This window comes from Theropithecus gelada, chromosome 1 (genome assembly GCF_003255815.1).
Source record: "Theropithecus gelada isolate Dixy chromosome 1, Tgel_1.0, whole genome shotgun sequence".
In the NCBI taxonomy this organism is placed as follows: Eukaryota; Metazoa; Chordata; class Mammalia; order Primates; family Cercopithecidae; genus Theropithecus; species Theropithecus gelada.
In genome coordinates, this window is record NC_037668.1 from 2,913,585 (window position 1) to 2,931,874 (window position 18,290).

Sequence of the window (18,290 nt, forward strand, 5' to 3'; positions counted from 1 at the left end):
TTGCTATCTCTGTTTCACATACACAGGAAACTGAAAACAGAAGAGGTAAAACCAGACATGGTGCAGCACCACAACCCAAACCTTGGTATCTGGGGTTAGACAGGCTTGGCCTAGACTCCCAAATCAGCTCCTTTCTGGCTCAGTAACCTTAGAAAGTGACATCATCTATGGAAGGTTTAACTTAATCATCAGTAAAATGGTAATAATTAAAATGCTTATTTCATGGAGTTGTTCAGGATTAATGAGACACTGGAAAGAAAACACTCGGCATACCGCTTGGCACATAGTAAGTGTTCAATTATTGGCTAGTCACAAAGTCCTTATAGTACCAGATTTTATCCACTGTCCATGTTGAAGTCTTTCCCCCTTGAAGTGTGAAGTCCTAACCACCCAAGCTTCTTGTTTATACAGACAACACCATGCCAGTCAATGCTTTGTTCTCTTTCTCTATCTTCATTTGTCTTTATTTCATCTGTTAGATCATAACGGTTTCAAGGGCTAGGACTAGCTCCTGGGTTTCTCTCTGTGCTCCCTCATTGGACCCAGCACTTAGTAGATGCTCAATAAATGTTTATTGATTTTGTCTGAAGAAAGTGGGTAGGAAAGGAAAACAAAAAGGGAGAAGGAATCTAAAATAAAACAAGAGACATCTAAGGACTAACATAATTATAAAAAATGTTAATGCAACCCTTGAGCCCAGAAGTTCGAGATTGCAGTGAGCCACCATCCCACCACTGCACTCCAGCCTGGAACAACAGTGAGACCCTGTCTCAAAAAAAAAAAAAAAAAACCAACAAAAAATAATAATAATAATAATGCCAGGCTTGATGGGGAGAAAGTGAAGAGGGAGAAAATCCTATGAGGTGGACAGGAAGTGAAATAGCAAGAATAGGAAGTGGGAAAAGAGGGTACTGAAAGTGGTGCAATACAATGAGGGAAACACATTTAGAGGGACTCTTGGGCAACATTGAATTTCCTCATTTCTTGAATTCATTAAGATATGGATGATTAAAATGAGATTAAAAGGCCACCCCTAACTCCCAAGTTAGTCTTATTGTTTGGAGATGATGGTGGTGGTTGAAGGGTTTTTAACTGATCACAAGTTGTTCTTGTGCCCTGACCGGGGAAAAGACAGTATGTAGCCCTGAGCATTAGTGGGCCTGGGTGCTGCAAAGGCCAGGAAGCAGTCCTCCGTTATGTCCTCCACACTGGGTATGTCTTGATTGGGAGTTTGCATCTAGTTTTGATCCATGGACTGTATAAAAAGAGGGAGCAGGCCGGGCGCGGTGGCTCACGCCTGTAATCCCAGCACTTTGGGAGGCCAAGATGGGCGAATCACGAGGTCAGGAGATCGAGACCATCCTGGCTAACACGGTGAAACCCCGTCTCTACTAAAAAATACAAAAAAAACTAGCCGGGCGAGGTGGCGGGCGCCTGTAGTCCCAGCTACTCAGGAGGCTGAGGCAGGAGAATGGCGTAAACCCGGGAGGCGGAGCTTGCAGTGAGCTGAGATCCGGCCACTGCACTCCAGCCTGGGGGACAGAGCGAGACTCTGTCTCAAAAAAAAAAAAAAAAAAAAAAAAAAAAAAGAGGGAGCAGTGGGAGAGTCTAGCAAAGTGGTTGGGGAATGAAATGCTGTCCCCTTCGTCCATGATCATCCTCTGAAACCCCATTCATCCTGTTAGGTTCACTGTGAAGAAGCCTCCTGGGTGTTAGAAAGGGCCTGACCATCCTCCATATTCCACTGGTTTCCACTTGTTGACAGTACTCACACAAAGCTATTTTGCATAAGAGAAATGAGAGAGCAAAACTCCCTCACCCCAGACTGGGAACTCCTTGAGAGCAGACAGCCATTGTGTTCATCTCTGTACTGCCTGATGGGGGCCTTGTCCAGTGTCTGGCACCTGGTGCCTGACTTAAAACAGGTGCCCCATAAATATCTGTTTGTTGAGGCATCTCTGTAGAGGACTGGACAAGAGGTGATGACTTGAAAGAATGCAGGAGGTCAGATTAGATGCCCCACTGCAGTGCTTCTGTGACACCCTGGACTTCCCACACATTATCACCAGTCTCACAAAATTCATCTGCACATTTTAGGCCTCTCTCCCCCAACCAGATCCTTTAGAGCAGAGATGAACTGACTTGTGCTAAAAGCAGGTGCTAGATGATTGTTTATTGAATACATGGACACAACTTCATAATCCTGTAGATTGCTTTAGAGCTCAGCAGAGCTAATTCCCCTGGGAATCATGGTGGTGCTGCACCATGCCTGGTTTTACCTCTTTCTTGGCAGCAAGACCTGATGTGTTCTCTTCAAATTTGCATTTGATATCATTCATCTCCCAGGCCAGATCCCTGAGGATCCTCAAGAATGGCTCCCAAATGTTGGCTGTGTAGTAGAATTGCCTGGGGAAGCTTTTAAATCCTCAGTGCTCAGGTCACATTTTGGATAAATTCAATCAGAATGTCTTGGGGTAAGAGCCTGAGTTCAGTGGCTGTTAATGATCTCCAATTACCACCAAATGACCAAATGATCCCCAATCAGTGAGTGATTTTTAAGGACCCCACCAATGGCCCCAAGATCATCATTGCAGACAATCCCCAGTGGATATGAAAGTTTGGGAACTACCGGTTTCGGAAATGCATTTTACTATAGAAATTGAGTAAGTCTCAATATATCGGAAAATTAATAATGAGACCTGTGTCCCTGACACAACATAAATGGAGGTGCCACTGTAGAACATTTATCAAAGGATCTGGTGTGACAGCTGGAATTTGTCCAGATGCTGTTAACGTTTGTAGATCATCCTGAGAAGTAGTTCAGTGAGGCACCTCTTCCTCAGCATGGTTACTCTCTCCTTCACCTGTGTGTTTATTCAGCACTTTAAATTATTTGTTGCTATGTTTTTCTCCTCACTAGTTGTGAGCAACTTGAGGGCAGGAACTGTGTATCCATAAGCACACTGAGCGTCTGGTGTCTAACCCTCGGTGGATGACAGACACCTGCTTGTGACATAAATGTGTCAGTGAATTCACTCACTCATTTATATACTCATTCAACAAATGATGATAGGAACAGACAGAAAGGTATGGTATTGGCAGAGAACAGGAGTTAATTAAGCAGAGAGCAAAACGAGGAGACTGAATTAAACACAGGGAAGTAAAAGCTGAAGAATAAGAGAAAGAAAAGGGTATTCATTTATCATTTGAATTCATGTAATGCAGTGGTGGGTAGGTTTGACTGGAAGAGGCATTTTTAAAAATCAAATGGACTCAAAAGTGAGTTAACATCTCTAAGTGCTCTGTACTTTTTTTTTTTTGCGGGGCGGGGGGAGCGGGGGATGGAGTTTTGCTCTTGTTGTCCAGGCTGGAGTGCAATGGTGCCATCTCAGCTCACTGCAACGTCTGCCTCCCGGGTTCAAGTGATTCTCCTGCCTCAGCCTCCCACGTAGCTGGGATTACAGGCATGCACCACCATGCCTGACTAATTTTTGTAATTTTTATTTTGTTAGAGACGGGGTTTCTCCACGTTGGTCAGGCTAGTCTCAAACTCCCGACCTCAGGTGATCCTCCTACCTCGGCCTCCCAAAGTGCTGGGATTACAGGTGTGAGCCACCGCACCTGGCCAGTGCTCTGTACTTTTTCTCCTTTTTAGGATATTTAGTCACAAGTAAAATAAATGAGTTACTATATATTATTTGCATACCATCCCTTTTCTCTTCCAAGTTCTACAAAGGCAGATCCTACTTGTGTCACTCACCTCCGTGTCCCCAGCACCCAGCACGGCATGACACACAATGGGTGCTCAGTAAATATTTACCAAGCTATTCAACGGATTCACGGATTCAGTTCTTCTATTACCCAAAATCATCACGTCATCTTCATCTCAAAGTTGTTTTGAGGAATAACTTAGATAAAATATATAAGCACTGGGCACATGGTAGGCATTCAGTGATTGTTAAGTCATTATTATAATTGAGAAAAACAATAGACACTAAGCACCTACTTTGAAACAGACCTTATGCTAAATGCCGTGCAAAAAGGGACAATCAAAAGTGCCAAGAAATTGCATCTTTTAAAAGCTGTATGGGTTTGAGGACCCCATTGTCACTGCCTCCCCCTGCGCTCTCCCCAAAGAGCCTCGGCAAAAACCAGTATTCACTCACAATCATCTACCTGGCCACACCCCAGGCAGCCAGCCCTGGAACCGCTAAGCCTGGTCTTCCTTTCCACAACCACCAGATGGCAGCACAAAGCACACGGATGGACAATGCTCCGTGCAGGAGGGCTGCTGTCTGGAGCACAGGTCTGGCCTTGGTCGGCTGTTTGGGAGTCAACACTTAATGCTTTGCGATCGGTCCCTTCCTTTCCACTTCCAAGCCTCTGACCCCATCCCTTCACCCTGGAGTCACCTCACACCTGCAGGGTCCTCATTCACAATCCTTCCCAGAGTACCTGGAGTGCCTTCCTTTCGCCTCCATTCCTTTACTGACCCCCATGTTGCTTTTCATGAAGGTGCCAAATCCGTTGTCTCGCCCTTGAAGTGTCTCACCATCGCAGCTCACCTTATTCCTTGCTGCACCCCAGCAATGGCCTACCAGTCACCTCCTGTTCTCTGTCTTTGCTCACATCACTCCCTGCCTGCTATGTCCATACATGCATGCTCACCCTTGCTGCCCCTCCTCTTCACCTCCTTGAAAGCCCAGCAGAGGCTCTCCTGCAGAAGTCTTCACGCTGGAAACCAGATGATGGCTCACTCTTCTATGTGCCCCATCACCACTTCCTTTCTTGGTAAGTGTTCAAAGGGTTTCAGGTTCGAGGTGACCTGGTTGCATGATGCTTCATCAGCAATCTTCAGGTGTTTCCTGTCACCCCAGCCAGGGACTGCAAGAACAGGTTTTTCTCTTAAAAGAGAAACTGAGCACTGGCAGACTAGCAGGGGTCGGTGAGCCATGCAGAGTTAGGAAGAGCAATCAGCACTTGGAAAACATGGCGGGAGACAACAGGGAAGGCGAAGGGAGTTGTGTATAAGTAATTCATTGTGATTAGAGCTCAGTGTACAAGCAATAAAAGAGAAGTGTATGGAGAGGGTAGCAGGGACCAGATCTTACAAGGTCTAGAAGACTCTGCCAATGTTATTTGGACTTTACTTTGGAGATAGGGGAGTCTTAAAGGATTTTAAGCCAGAGGGGTGACATGACTGGATTTTTCTATTAAGGAAGATCACTCTGGCTGCTGTGGGGGATAGACTGCTGGGGGGGCAATGACTGCAGGGCATAGGGAGACCACCTGCTGGGAAGCTGTTGCAGTGGTCCAGACAGAGATGTGGGTATGAACTAAAAAGAGATACTGCAGGGATGGAATCAGTAGGCTAAACAAGCCCTGTAGACCTGTTGAGTCTGAGGGGTCCGTGGGATACCTGCGTGGGGAGTACAGTGGGATTTGGATGTTCCTGCCTGGAGCTTGGGAGATAGGCCTGGGCTGGATCTAGAAGTCTGTATGGATGAGGCCTCTGACATGGATGAGATTAGGCAGGGAGCAGGGGCGCATGTAGAAGAGAAGAGAGGAAAGTGGGAACATTTAAAAGCCTAAAGACAAGGAGGAGCCAGAAAAGGAAATGGAGAAGGTACAGCCATAGATAGAGGAGGAATCAGGGGAGAGTGATGTCTTGGAAGCCACGGGTGAAAGCTGGCTAAAGGCAGCTGAGAGGTCAGGCAAGACGAGACTGAATGTGTCATTTGGAGGAAGCCACACGGAGGTCACAGTCTCAGTGGAGCCGTGTTGGGCAGAGGCGGAGCTCCGTGGGTTGAGTGAGTGGGCAATGAGGAGGTAGGAACGGGTTTGTAGGTACTCTTTGAAGACATTTGATTGTAAATAAAATGATGAAATTACGTGGTAGGTGAAGGGAATGTAGGATTAAAGAAGGTTTTATTTGTTTAAGGGTTTTCGTTTGTTTTAAGATGGAAGAGACTTATAGAGAGAAATAGATACAAAATGAGTAGTTGAAGATCCAGGAAAATAAGGAGAGAGAATTCCTGGAGGGGAGAAGTAAGAAGGGATTCAGAGCACAGGTGGAGGGGTCATGCTCGGTAAGACCTGGGACACTTCTTTATTTTTATTTTATTTTTTGAGATGGAGTTTTGCTCTTGTTGCCCAGGCTGGAGTGCAGTGGTGCAATCTTGGCACACTGAAACCTCCATCTTCCGGGCTCAAGCGATTCTCCTATCTCAGCCTCCCAAGTAGCTGGGATTACAGGAGCCCGCCACCACGCCCCGCTAATTTTTGTATTTTTAGTAGAGATGGGATTTCACCATGTTGGCCAGGCTGGTCTCGGACTCCTGACCTCAGGTGAACCACCTGCCTCAGCCTCCCAAAGTGCTGGGATTACAGGTGTGAGCCACCTCGCCTGGCCCAGACCTGGAACACTTATTTGATCATAGGAGGTGAGAATGGATTGGAATTGGCTTTGGCTGAGAGTACAGGGGCTGGCTGAGGTGAGGGTCCTCAGGCACCTGGAACTGAAAGGTCTTCGCTAAGACAGACTGAACTCTGCCCAGATCTTGGTGAAAAGGAAGGATGTGGCAGTACTTCCTCTCCTTGTGGCTGTGGGATTTTCCCCATCAGGACCCCTAGACTGGGTAAAGGAGTGAGAAGGCCACCATGTTATTGATGCAGGGTGGGACTGTGCTGGTGAGGGAGCAGAAAAGGGGTTATTGGAGTTGGAAATCTTGCAAGAAAGTACTTAAAGCAATGCCTAAGGGTTCTGGGCTACTGGACTGGTGGGAGTACTGACAGTAGGACACTGATAGGCTGGGAGAGAAGACAGTGCTCAAGGGTGGAAGGTATCAAAAACATGCCAGAGACCATGCATATGGGATTCAGAAGCAAGAAAGCGTGAAGGCAGAGAGGTGAGAGTGGGATGTTTGAGCTTAAAATTCCCAAGGAGTGCAAGTCCCGTCAAAGTTCAGGATGTGGCCTTGAGTGGGGTCCCTAAGCAGAGTCAGGGTGTAGGAGCCTGGAGAGGAAAAGGTCAAAGGTATTGGCCTCCAGGATTCTGGATGTCAGGGTGAGGACTGAATTTGAGGGGAAGGCTGTGAGCCAGGTGCCAAGGCCTTGGATGGCTGAGGAGTGAATGGGTGGGCAGCTCTGAGAGGGGGTCTTGTCGTGTTCTAGATACTGAAAGATGAGCAGGGGATGCCTCAAAAGGCCACTGGGTGTAGTCCAGCCCTAGGTCAGCTGTGCTTGGGTGACTTGCCTGAGGACAGGTAGCAAGAAAGTGGCTGAGACAAAACAAAAATTAACTTTATGTCTGTAATCACTTAACTCTTCCAATCCTCACGGACTGATGGTCTGTACAGATGTTCTGGTTCACTAAAAGCTTGGGGTTGACAAGACTTTTTATTCTCCTGAATTTGTAGTACATATTCACCATGTGACTTTTAGAAACGCATGTCATGGCCGGGCGCGGTGGCTCAAGCCTGTAATCCCAGCACTTTGGGAGGCCGAGACGGGCGGATCACGAGGTCAGGAGATCGAGACCATCCTGGCTAACACGGTGAAACCCCGTCTCTACTAAAAAATACAAAAAAACTAGCCGGGCGAAGTGGCGGGCGCCTGTGGTCCCAGCTACTCGGGAGGCTGAGGCAGGAGAATGGCGTGAACCCGGGAGGCGGAGCTTGCAGTGAGCTGAGATCCGGCCACCGCACTCCAGCCTGGGCGACAGAGCCAGACTCAGTCTCAAAAAAAAAAAAAAGAAACGCATGTCATATTCTACCAGCCTCAGTTTCCCCCTCTGAATGCCAAGAGGCTGACCAGAGCGGCGAGTGTTCAGCCTTGTCAGGTGGAGCCCCAGTGATTCAGTGGAAGAGGCTAAAGGTACTTGGGTGGTGTTGCAGAGCTGGGGGTGGAGACATTACAGGGAATCTGTAGGGGATCCGCCTTGGTCTCCAGCTGAGCAGCTACCCTTGAACCTGCCAGAATCCTAGACTTCTGCATGAGATTTTGTTTGGAAAGAGGATTCTGCTGCCTAAAACAGTGTGAAAAATCATGATCTTGCCCAGCCCTGACACTGCGTGAGCCTGTTGCCTTCCTGTACTGGAAGGAGTACCCTTGGCAGTGTGTCCCTGCTGCTCGCCGCTGTCAATTTTAATGCCTAAGCGCTTGGCAGGAACATGGGCAGTGCCAGGACCTCTGTAACGCACTTGGCAATGAGCTGATGCTCGTTAGTGGTACTTGTGATGCCTCTCAGAAATCTGACTTTCCTGAAGTGGTTTTGATGGGCCAAGGGCTTGGGTGCTCCTCAGTGACCTTGATGATGAATTACATCCGGGATCCAGTGAGTAGAACAGACAGGTTCTTTAGCTGAGGAACAAAGCCCAGACCTGTTCTTCATCACCTAGCCCCAGCTGGGATCTCTTGTTGCCAGGCTGGCAGCTGTGAGGGATCACTGGGCCACCAGGAAGCCTTCCCAGCTGGGACTGTTCTGAAGATTTGTGCCAGAGAAACTACATCTGTGAGTCACTGCTCAGCGGAAAACCCAGCTGCTCAGCTCAGCCCCGGCCCCAGTGCCCCGGGGAAGGACCAGAAGGCAGAGTGAGAATAAAAGATAGGCTGATTTGCTTTTCTCAGTTTCCATAGCAGGTTATCATATTTGCAGTTCTTCATTTCATGAGGGAAGTTGAGAGTGGAACTGGAATCAAAAGAAGTACTCAGATGGTGAAGCCCATAGCTGTTGGGTGTGGAGGTTTTGGCTGAGCCACCAGAGATACTCCTCTGGCCCTCGGGGTCCTTACTTTGACTCATCACCGTTTTTTTTTGTTTGTTTGTTTGTTTGTTTTTTGTTTTTGATCCACAGGAGGCTACAGCCAGGCTCATAGTCTGGCACATGGCATTTCTGGACAGTGAGAATCAGGAAATGGGGGTGACCCACTTCTTAGAGTGGGTCTGATGAATCATGGGAAAATCTCTCAATATTGAGACAGAGATACTGGAAGGAGGATGAGATTTGTTTTATAACAAGAGGGATGCTTGGTGTCATGGCTGCCTTCTCAGAAGGGAAGATCGGCCAGGTGTGGGCCTGAAAGCCATAGGTGTTAAAGGGCTGACCCTGAAACAGTCCCTGCAAGGATAGGGGTGGACCATCAGGACCATGATGGGAAAGTGCTGGTGTTTGGGATGTCACTTCCCACAAAGTGACAATCACTGCAGAGGCCAAGAAGCCTCCCACTGGGTTTGGAGGGTCACTATCTCTTCAATTAAAGTAAGGCAAATTCTTAGCTGCCAAGGAGACGAGGTGACTTTGGGTTCTAGTCTCAGATGAGTCCTAGTGGGATAGAAGCCTGTCTTGCTCTGCTTGACGCAGACCAGACATGATGGGTAGGACTTAGTTCCACAACGGATGTGGGGAGTCCTGTGAGCAGGTGGGAGTGTGTCTGGAGCATGCCTAGAATTATGGGCCCTGCATGGTAAAGGTCCTGCAAACCAAGCCAAAATGGGGATGCTTGTAGGGCTGGGGATGTTTAGCCTAGAAAAGGGCACAGGAGGCTAGTGTTTTTGGAAACCCTGTTGCTACAGATGGCAGAACTGAGGCCAATAGATGGAGATAACAGGAAGAAAAATTGTGACTCACCAGAAATAAAGCTAGCTGATATTTTAAGACAGTAAAGTCTAATGGTTAAGATCTTGGACTCTAGAGTAGAGTCACAATGGGCACCACCCTGAATCCTGCCCACAGATGTGGGTCTGCGGCCCACTTGGTATTGGCCTGCCCTGCCCTGGGATTTAAAAACTTGCATCAGTCATCAGCACAAATTGGGAGATTATGCTTACAAATCTATATGGATAGCCTCTTTTAAAAAATCTGAGGATCTGATCACCCATGTTTCTACTCTCTCCTGTAACAATAAATTGGACGTGGGTGGCAGCTGCCTCTTCTGAATAAACAGTTGCACTGTGGTTTTTCACAAGTGCTACTTCCTCCACCTTTCTTACATTTGCACAGTTTCACGGATTCCTAGGTGTCTGTAGGTATTGTAGTTTGCAACCCTGTTCTAGTTAAGAACTGAGGGTTTGTAACCTGGCTTTGCCAATTTTAAGTTACTGTGACCTTAAAGAAGGGGGTCAATTTCTCTAAGCCAGTTTCCTTATCTGAATATGAGAATCATAATAATACTTACCATGAGTTAAAGAACTCATCACCCTTTTTTTTTTCCTGATCCACAGGAGGCTACAGTCAGGCTCACAGTCTGGCACATGGCATTTTCTGGACAGTGAGAATCAGGAAATGAGGGTGAAGGAATGGCTGGCAAGGAGTGAAGCACGGCATGAGAGCTCACCAACTCTTAGCTGGTGGAACGCTGTCCAACAGTGGAGGAGGTAGCCTTGGGAGCTCTATCACCAATGCTGGGCCTGCAGAGGGGCTGCATGACCTGACAGTAGCCAGGACTATAGAGGAGGACAGCCATCAAGAACTCTGAAATAAGTGGATCATGCAGCAGTACTCCTTGGGCTCTTCCCAATGACCAAGTCAAAGGTGTTGGTGTAGAGCTTCTTTTGATGCTCATTAAAATCAAATTTGAGGCCAGGTGTGGTGGCTTACACCTTTAACCCCAGCACTTTGGGAGACTAAGGCAGGCAGATTGCTTGAGCCCAGGAGTTTGAGACCAGCTTGGGCAACGTGGCAAAACCCTGTCTCCACCAAAAAACAAACAAACAAACAAATAAACAATAACAACAACAACAAAACCCCCCAAATTAGCCAGGCATGGTGGTCCATGCCTGTATTCCCAGTTTCTTGGGAGGCTGAGATGGGAGGATTACCTGAGCCCAGGGAGGTCGAGACTGCTGTGAACTGTGATTGCTCCTCTGCACTCCAGTGTGGGCAACAAAGGGAGACCCTGTCTCAAAAATAAGTAAAATAAAATAAAAATAAAATAAAATTGATTTGATCTGGAAGGAAATTTTATAGAAAAGAATGTGTCACCTGGAGTAACGTACATCCACTTGGGAGGCTGCCGTGTGCTCATAGTGAGTTGGAGTTCCAGCCCCAGCTGATGGTGGGTGGGAGCATTCCCCTGCCCCTTCCTGCTCTGCCACAGGGCTCCTTGGAGCTCACTGGCAGCATGTCCTCCCTTGGTAGCTGGATAGGCCCCTCAGTGGGCTATGCAGGCTGAGCAGCCATGGGGGACAGCTAAACCCATACCCATACCTTGGCTCTGTGACAGAGTGGTCCAGCACTTCAGGACCTGCCTGGGTCCTGGGTCTGCCCCTGGGTGGGGCCTGGGTGGTATGGATTCTCTTTGGGTGGTCTGGACTCAGCCTGATGAGAGAGCCTTTGGTGGCTGGTTTCCATTGGCCCCTGAGAAGCCCTCTGCTGGAGCGGCATGGAGTGACTGAGAGAGTCAGTTCTGTGTCTTAAGCGGTCATGTATTTTCTGGTTCTGGAAGCAGAATCTGCTTTATGTGCTTCAGATGCTGAGCCAAGGGCAGACACATCCTTATTCTCAGAGAGCCACTACAGGGGAGGAAACAGGGGTCTACTGGCCATGAGCACAGCAGTACATGCCGCATATCTGCCCGACAGGCTGGGAAAAAGCTTGGGGGAGAAAGAGGGCTCATCAGGCCTGGAGGCTGCAGGAAGCCAGCCTCCTGGGCTCTGAGGATGGTGTCATGACACCAGTGCTGAGGACTGGTGGGCGTAGTGGGGTGAGTTGAATGAGCTGGGAATTCGTGTTCTGAATCTATTTCCCCCACTGCTTCTCCACTCCTCTGTTCTCTCTCCCCTCTCTTCCGCATTCACTGTAGCCTTGATAATTAGAATATCATCACAGTCAGTGAGCAGCTGTCAATGACCCATCTCCTTGTCTCAGCACTAGGTGGTGCTTGTATCTCCCTTCTGACTGGCTGAGGAAGCAGGGCAGCAGGAGGCAGGTGCTGGTCCAGAGCCCCTCTTCTTGCAGAATCATTAGGCAAAGCTCCCGGCAGCCTAACTTATGCAGATGTCAGAGCTCAGGCTTTGGTTCTTGTACTTGAGCTAATTGGCATCTTTGGAGAAGCTTTTCAGCCTCTGGCCTGTGGGCACCTGTCCCTGAGGGGTGGCCCATCATTCAGCCTTGGTCTTTGCATTAGGCCTGTATTGCTGCTGAGTTTTCACCCCAAGCCATGTCTGATGGCCTTTGGCTGGAATCTGGGATGGTAGAAAGCTGTTGAGACAGTTGGGTCTAAATTAAATATTAGATCTGAGTGGGTTTCATGTATTTCATAGCATAATTTTGTTGGGATATTTATTTGCTCTTCTCCTGGTTCTCGCGAATTAATAATGGAGTAAAATCCGTTTTGACATTCAGCACTGATTTGCCTACATTCTGCTGAAGTGCACCTGCTCTGTGAGAGAGTGGGTGTGTCAGGAGCCTGGGAGAAGTGGGGGCAGACAACAGAAACTTCAAAGGAGAGGCATGGTTTGGGCACTGACTTTATATGTGAAAATGTGATTCAGCCTTAAACTTGTGGGTCACCTGCTAGATGACAAGCGCGAGATCAGACTCCAGTGGGAGAGTAAAATCATGGAAGATACTGTCTTCTTTCAGGAAGCTTATGTTGGGGAAATAACAGCAAACACAACAATACCAGCTAAAGAGCAGAGTGCAAAGACAGGTGGCTCTCCCCTATTCCACTGCACATACACCCACAATCAAATACACATATGTACACATTTGGTCAAACCTGTGAAGACCAAACCAGGCTCTGGGTTTTGGGACTGGGGTCATCAAGACCTACAGGTAAAATCTCCTCTTTTCAAATCTGCATTTCCTTATAGCAAAGTGGTGAGAGCACAGGTCCTAGAGCCGGAAGGCCTGCCTGAGAATCTGGCTCCCTCCGTACTAGCTGTTTATGCCTGGACATGCCACTTAACCTGTCTGTGCTTCAGTTTCCTCATCTGTAAAATGGGAATTTCAGTGTCTATTTCACAGATTTGCTGAGAGGTTTAAATAAGTTAAAACATGTACATGCTTCAAACAGTGTCTGGCACATGGACTGTGCTCAGTGGCTATGACTGTTGTTCCAAAGATCTGACCACTTTTCACCGCTTGCAGAGGTAAATGATAGATGTTCAGACCATAAGGGAAAAACAGAGGCCCATTTTTAGGATGAGAAAGTGGGACAAATAACACAATATCTGCTTGGTTTCAGGAGAGGAGAGGGTCCTGGAAACTTGGTGCTTCTTACACAGCTGCTAAGCCCCAACTCAATTCAACTCATCAAAAGTATAATGAGGATCTGCTGTGCACAAGGTATGTAAGCATTGTGGGGAAACAGGTGCTTCAAGTATGGAGCCCATCCTCTACCTCGGGAGGTGGAACAGACAGATACAAACAAAGAGTAGGACATGATAAATATCACAAACACTCAGGAAGACCCTAAGTTGTGAGAAGGGAGGAAAGCCCTCATGAGTGTTGGAGAAGAAGATATCAGGGACAGCATACATCAGAACAGGAAGGCAGAAAAGCTTGAGAACAGGACAGAGTCTATTTTGGTTGGAGCAAGCTTGGGTGAGAAAGGGTGTTGGGCTATCAATGGAGAGTGTGGGATGCAAAGGCAGGGTGAGTTGGCACTTCATCAACAGAAAATGGAAGGCCACTGAAGGCTTTCTGAGCAGGAGTAGAATCTTTTTATATTTTAAAACTAACAGACTATAGTAGGTGAGGAAGATGGAGGGATGAAAGACGACAACATTTGTTCATTTGTTTGTTTTGCCTGGGTGACTATCCGCATGATGGTATCTGCTAGAGATAGGGAAGTCAGAAGGAAGGGCCAAATCACTGGAGAAAGAAAATGCTTTGCTTGGACAGTCTGCATGGGAAGTTCCAGTGAGTCATCCTGGTGGCAATGACTGGCAGATTGTTGGAAATGGAAGAGCTAAAGAGAGAGAGTCTAAGAATAGAGATAGGGATTTGGGAGTTAGTGGCAAATAGAGTCAAACTATGAAAATGTATATGATGGCCTGAGAAGAAATTATAGGAGAAGTAAGAAGGACTAAGGGCTGAGCCTGGGAGACAGGACATGGAGGGCAAAGGCAGCTGAGATGAGCCTTGAAGAAGACTGAAGAGGTATAATTACTACTGAGGAGAAGCAAGGCAGTTCAGTGTGATGGATGCCAAAAGATGAAGAAGTCAAGGAGGTAAGACCCAAAGAAAGGCTACTTTTGGGCTCCTGGTGACCTGGGAGAGCCATCTGCGTAGAGTTCTGGGATGGGCAGGGTGAGAGAGCATGGTAGAGCAAAGGGTTGTGGGAAGATCTGAGAGGCTTTGTAGAATTAAGGGAAGAGATGAGATACTAAGCACATTAAGTCTTGCCTGTCTTCCTAATGCATGAATTAAGATCAGAAAAGAGAACTAGAGAAAGAGGCTGGATGGCTGCCAGAAGCCAGAATATTAAGAAATTGGGCCGGGCGAGGTGGCTCACGCCTGTAATCCAAGCACTTTGGGAGGCTGAGGCGGGCGGATCACAAACTCACGAGTTTGAGACTAGCCTGGCCAACATGGTGAAACCCTGTCTCTACTAAAAATACAAAAATTAGCTGGGTGTGGTGGCAGGCTCCTATAATCCCAGCTACTCGTGAGGCTGAGGCAGGAAAATAGTTTGAACCTGGGAAGTGGAGGTTGGAGTGAGCTGAGATCACGCCATTGCATTCCAGCCCGGGTGACAGGGTGAGACACTGTCCCCCCACCCCCCCCCCAAAAAAAAAGAAAAAAAGAAATTGGTATTAGTAGCAGAAATGCAGAGTGTGAGAGGGTGTATATAAATGGATCACTAAGAAGACAAAGATTGTTTATAAAATAGAATTGCCTGATTACGAACCAAATACGAATCAGTTATAATATGTTAATATAAAACATTTTTTCTTAAGGAAAACAACTTAGACAATATCAAATATATTTAAAATGTTGGGTAGGCAATGGTTATGAAGGGGGAGAAGCATGCACTTCTCCAACTGCACCATCACTAGCCACATGACTTCCTGTGAGTTATGACCCCTCTGCTTCACATTCTCATCTGTGTAATGGGGATACTAACACTTTTCAAGGTTTTTGCGTTGTTGTAAGGACTGAGTGAGCTATTGAGGAATCTGAATGCAAAGGATTTATTATCCCAGTGCCTTGTGCATGGTGAGTAGGTGCTGAGTAAGTATTAACTATCATCACTGTTAGCTTTTCTTGGCTGTCGGTAGCGCAGTCTTGGAGAGAACAGTTTGGCATTCTGGGCCCTGATATTTAGCTGGATGGATGCTCAAATGCTTGCCTTGGGTGGATAAATGCAGCTGAAGTAGAAGTGAAAGATCGTGTGTGACTAAACAAAAGAGAAAAGGGAAGAGAAAGGAGAGGTTTAGTGCATTTGTGAGTGAGTGAGTGTGTGTGTGTGTGTGTGTGTGTGTAGGGAGAGAAGATGGTAACAATGTTAGGAGAAAGGCAGCATTTCATGACTGGCAGAAATGGGTTCCATGGTACCACTGCATGGTCGACTTAGATCCGGGAAACTTGTGGTTTCACAATTCACAGTTGTGAACATTGGTGCTCTTTATCAAACCCTTCAGTCAAAACTGCAAATATACAGTCCAGAACCACAGATTTCTTTAATTTTGACTTTGTAGCTAAGTCATCCTAATCAGGGACTCTCTATCCTACCCACACCCAAACTCAGTAAACCCAAAGAATACTGAGAATATCAGACCAAAATATTTGGTGTACAGTTTGGATTTGTGTTCTGTCTTCTCCAAGTCTCAATTTTCTTCTCTGTGATGATTGCCTAATGTCTACCTTTTTGAATGTCTATGGAGATATGTTTAAGTACTTGGTAATCTGGAATGTGCTAAATAGAGGGTTTTTGTTTTGTTTTGTTTTGTTTTGAGACAGAGTCTCGCTCTGTCAACCAGGCTGGAGTGCAATGGCACTATGTTGGCTCACTGCAACCTCCGCCTCCCAGGTTCAAGCGATTCTCCTGCCTCAGCCACCCAAGTAGCTGGGATTACAGGTGTGAACCATGGCGCCCGGCCAGAGGTTATCTTTCTGTACTAGTTTTCTTTAATATTTTATTTTGGATTTGTTCTATGTGAATTTATCTGAAGTTGATTTGAACCTGTTTACATTGTAATCTGTAACACATTTTGGGCAATAAACTTCATATGCTGACTACTTAGCTTCTTTCGTTCATTTTAAATTTACTTCTCAAGTGTTCAGCTTCAGGGAATGCTCTTCAGGAACAACATTCCTGGATCTGGTGATCAAGAACCTTTGCTCTCATTTTTCATTTTCTCCCAGTCTGAGGAGGCCCTGACTCTGCCCAGTGAGGCTGCTCTCCCTCTGGTAATGCCCATCCTGTCAGCCACGATGTGAGTGTTCTTGAGCTCTGCCTTGTGCATGAGGTTTGTCCAACTGGGGGAGGGAGCTAGAGTCAACACTGTGTCCCAGATGTAGGCAGTATGGTTGCTGTTCTGGCAAGGTAATCTGTGGGTTCTATGGAACATTTTTAAATCCTAACCTGCTTTCTCTTTAACTAGCTTCTCTTCCTATCCCTTTAAATCTTTATTTAAAAATTATCCCAAATGTCTGCTAGTAGCCTCCATACAATTCAATATATTTGGTGCATTACAAAATCCTTAAACATGACTTCTGGATGATCTTTTTTTTTATCTACCCTCCATTAACAGAAACGACGTAGAACTGCTTGGATCTCTCTCACCTCCTCCCTCACCTCCCACCCCTCTTCACCCTCCACCCCCCTCACCCTCCACCCCCAAATACTGAAGTGTTAATGGGGATAGTGCATTGCTTAAGCTGTCACAGTGTGTGATCAAGACAAACTGAAAGTCCTCTAAACCATCAATAGTAATTCCATTCTCCAGGAGAGATGGTAAATTCTTGCATGCAGGAGATATTAGTCACTCTGTTTTAGTCTGAATTGCGCACAGAATTTCCTGGGCTACTGTAAGGTGGAGTAATCCCAGATTGCTGGGGCTGTTCCGTGCATCCATGGGATAATGTATAATGATCAGTAACCTGTAAAGTGCTGAACTAAGGTTATCCTTTTATCCTAGTTTCCTTTAATAATATATTTTGGATTTGTCACATGTGAATTAATCTAATGTCTTGTAAGTGGGTGGAGTTCTGGTGTGTCCTGATCTTTCTCGATCTGCCTAGAGTCAATCAACATCCAGGAGTGAGGAGTGGAATGAAGAATGGAGATTCTAGAACCAATATCTAAAAATATGTGTGGAGGTGGGGGCAGGGAGGGAGTTCTTGGCAGGCTACCAGGAGGATTCTTGCTTTCATATTCATTTATCCATAAATCATTTGTTGGGGGCTGTGTTGTTTGGTGGCCTCTGTGGCTGAGCCATGAGGTAAAGCTGATGACAAAGATTTCACTCTGATAGTCTTCTTGCTCTCTGAAGAAAGGCATCCCCTCTTCCCCTGGGAGGCCCACCCTCTGCCTCTCAGCTCATCACTCAGTTTGAAACTAGGCTGTCTGAGCTGTCTCATTCCGCTTGTGATCATGAGCCATTCTGACTTCCTCTATTTCCTCTTCTTTTATTTACTATTCTGTAGTCCTCCCCATGCTTTCAAAACTGAAGGAATGGTTGAGTTGCCATGGCAACCCTCTGCCCCCACCTCTTTTTCCTTCCTCAACAATTTTTCTACATTTTAATAAAATTACTATTTATAGTGCACAAAGCTGCATTCCCCTCCACTGCAGCTCTGCAAGGGAGGTTTTCTGTCTGACCAGAATACTAATGACTAAACCATGGCTTTCCAGTGAGGAAGTGAGGAAGCCCTCCAGAGCAATCACTTTGGGAGACATATGTGTTCTTTAGGACATTGCTTAAGCATGTATGCACGGCTTGGCCTGCATATATGAAGAACCTCAGTTGGCAGGGCTGAAACCCCATCCTTGTAAAATATACCACATAAATGTTGAATATGGAATTCTCAGCACTTTGGGAGGCTGAGGCGGGTGGATCACTTGAGGTCAGGAGTTCAAGACCAGCCTTGGCAACATGGTGAAACTCTGTCTCTACTAAAAATACAAAAAAATTTAGCTGGGCATGGTGGCACGTCCCTGTAATCCCAGATACTCAGGAGGCTGAGGCAGGACAATCACTTGAGTCTGGGAGGCGGAGATTGCAGTGAGTTGCGATTGCACCATTGCACTCCAGCCTGGGTGACAGAGTGAGATCCTGGGTGACACAGCAAGACTGTGTCTCAAAAAAAAAAAAAAAAAAAAAAAAAAAAAAAACCGATC

The 18,290-nt window shown here is 46.7% G+C and overlaps 1 protein-coding gene across 2 annotated transcripts in view; it reads right to left on the reverse strand.

Annotated features, from left to right (window-relative positions):
* The window catches only part of KCNA2 (potassium voltage-gated channel subfamily A member 2), a 38,214-nt gene extending 33,444 nt beyond the window's left edge, over positions 1-4,770 (reverse strand). For both annotated transcript variants that reach the window (XM_025400515.1, XM_025400508.1), the window contains exon 1: positions 4,691-4,770. The gene's annotated coding sequence lies outside the window, so the exon portion shown is untranslated. The remainder of the gene's footprint in view (positions 1-4,690) is intronic.
* Positions 4,771-18,290: the final 13,520 nt, after the last annotated feature.